Here is a 2776-nt window from a genome sequence, read left to right as displayed (position 1 = left end):
AAGATCCCGGGTGTCCTCACGGGGACGCCAACCGGCGACCTTCTTGCTGCGAGGCGACGGTGCTAAGTGACATGTCAGAGGGAGATGTTGTGCTTTCTGCTGCACTACATTCATCAAACAGCTTTAGTTACTTTTAAGGTGAAGATTTTACACGACAGATAATAAAACAAGCTTTTATAATACGACATGTTGCTGCAGATTAAACAGTGTGTAGTCTGACGTCTGTTAGTTAACAAATTTCACCAAACAGAGATTTTTTTCCCTCTAAACTTCTCACATTGTCTCATTTCAATAAACATTCAAATAGTCAAACATCTCCCATAAGATTTGAGAAAAACTGAAAACACATTTACTGTGTTTTTCTTCTTTCCTCTCCTGTTAATCATGTTTTTGTCTTCTGACCCTGAATATAAAACTGGATATAAAGCAGCTGAAGCAGCTACAACATGCTGCCGACACGCTGATGACCAATAATAATATAATGATGCCATATGTAATAAAATATTAATCAATGGGAGCAAAGCAGCAGGTTTACTTTAAAGGAGGAAGCATTTTCTATCATTTTTGTTGGGTTTTGACCCTGAATATGTAGCTTTCTCAGGTAACTACAGGGTGGTAGCTCCAGTAACTGAACATGTAATGCCAGTAATAATCTTTGTCTTAATGGAAAGCACTTTGGTGGTTATACAAACACTTCTTTATTTAAATTGCTTTAAGTTATTGGAGGAAACACTTTCTCATCCTCCCTGTACTACTGTGTATGAACAGCAACATGACAATAAACCTGATTTGATTTACCACTTCCGACTAAACACTTGTGCACCTTTATTAGGATTTTTCACACAGGACTTGAGTATTTTACTGTCGTACTGGTAGTTTTACTGCAGTACAGAGTCTGAATACTTCCTCCACTCCTGCTCTTCAGTGTAAAGTCTCGTTAGGAGACACTTCCATGAGGTAAACGCTTGCTCTCAGCAGGATTACAGCTTCCCTCCACTGGACTGTTTTGGGCTCATTATCTGCTGCAAATCCGACTAAAAACAATAAAATCACAACAAAACAAAAAAACTCCGCAGCTGCAGAGATATGATGAACTATCTGATAATCTAATCAAAGCCCAGTTTTGGGTTTTCTGACAGTTTGGGTGTATTTTTAGGTCGGACGGCTTGCGTGCCCTCGCTCTCCTGCTCTAGATTATACTGTAACAGGATTACACTTTCATACTGTGTGTGTGTGTGTGTGTGTGTGTGTGTGTGTGTGTGTGTGTGTGTGAGATGAAGTTTGTTTACAAGTTCCATCCAGCTGAATGTACTTTTCTGCCTCTGCCCCGCTCTATACAATAACGCATCTCTGAAATGCACAGCTAATGACCGTGCAGCAGCAGCAACAAAAGGCCGAGCTCTGGGCCTTTAATGCCTCCGATTGTGGTGATAATAGTCACACACTGGGCGCACTGAGGCCCCCTGTGAACTCCGCTGTGTGTTTTCTGGTGACTGAGCCTATAGAAATGTACCACATCGGACACACAACACAGTTCTGCAAGTGTGAAGGAAGCACCGCACACACACACACAACACACACACACACACTCACACACACACACACACAGACACACAACACTGGCGCCAACAACCCCCCTCCTCCCCCACCCCCCCTCAACTGACCTCTAATTATGTCATGCGAAAAAGCTGTGTCCCATTGAAAAGCTCTCTTAATCAAACCCAATTAATTCCGCTATTTTCCCTTATTATCCTTTGCAAGGAACGCGTCCTTCCAATAAGACTGTTAACTCCAGCCGTGGCCCTTTCAGATCTGCTGGGGTGCAGGAGCAAAATAATGGACCGCACAATTAGTCAATTAGTCATTAGGGACTCGGTTGGTCCTCATCAACACGGTTACCGTGCAGCAGCAGCAGCAGCAGCAGCAGCTTCCTCACGGCTACTCGTCTTCCTGTCAACAACTCGTGTCCTGTGGCGTTTCTGAGGCTGAAAATATGCAAATGAAAGTGCTGCTCACCTTCATGGTTTCATGTTATCACTCAGAGGTTTGAGACACACGGTAATGCTGTACTGAGTTACTCATCAGTGTGTCTACAGGATAAAACAAAACACTTCCCGACTATTTAGTTACAAATCTATTGTTGAAAAATGGACGTATGATGTTGTTTAATAGTTTATATAGAGTGAAAAATAGCACATTTTCTGTTATTTAATGGTAAATCTGTAGTCGTAAAGCTGGAAATGTGAAAAAATAATTTGTAAACTAACAGAAGAAGTTCTGGCAGCTCCTCATCTGGACTTTGTCCTCTAATAGAAATGATTTATTTACTTATTTTCTCTTATTTAATAGTAAATCTATAATAAAAATAGACATTTGCTGTCTAAAGTAGAATCATAATAGTTAAATATTAATATTTTTGTAAAAGATAGTTTTTTGCTGTTATTTTATACTTTGTTCAGTTGAACTACAAATAATAACTGATTACATTTTTAATTAACTTGCATGTTAACCATTAAAAAAATGGCCAAAATTATAAATAATGTCCACAAATAATTTCTGGTTAACAACTGATTTTTCTCACATTTTTCTGGTAATTTTACCGCCAGTTTTGCACAGAGAGGTTTTTTTTGTTTTTTTTTTTAAATTAAAAAAAATTACAAATTAAATTAAGCAGCTTTTAATGTAAATTCTAACGTATTTATGACATTTTCTGTTAATCTTCAGGTGATCATCTGTAAACTCATTAATGCCATTTAATGGTGGTTATTACTGTAAA

This window comes from Stegastes partitus, unplaced genomic scaffold (genome assembly GCF_000690725.1).
Source record: "Stegastes partitus isolate 25-593 unplaced genomic scaffold, Stegastes_partitus-1.0.2 Scaffold1771, whole genome shotgun sequence".
Classification (NCBI taxonomy): Eukaryota; Metazoa; Chordata; class Actinopteri; family Pomacentridae; genus Stegastes; species Stegastes partitus.
Note: the sequence above shows the minus strand (reverse complement) of the source record.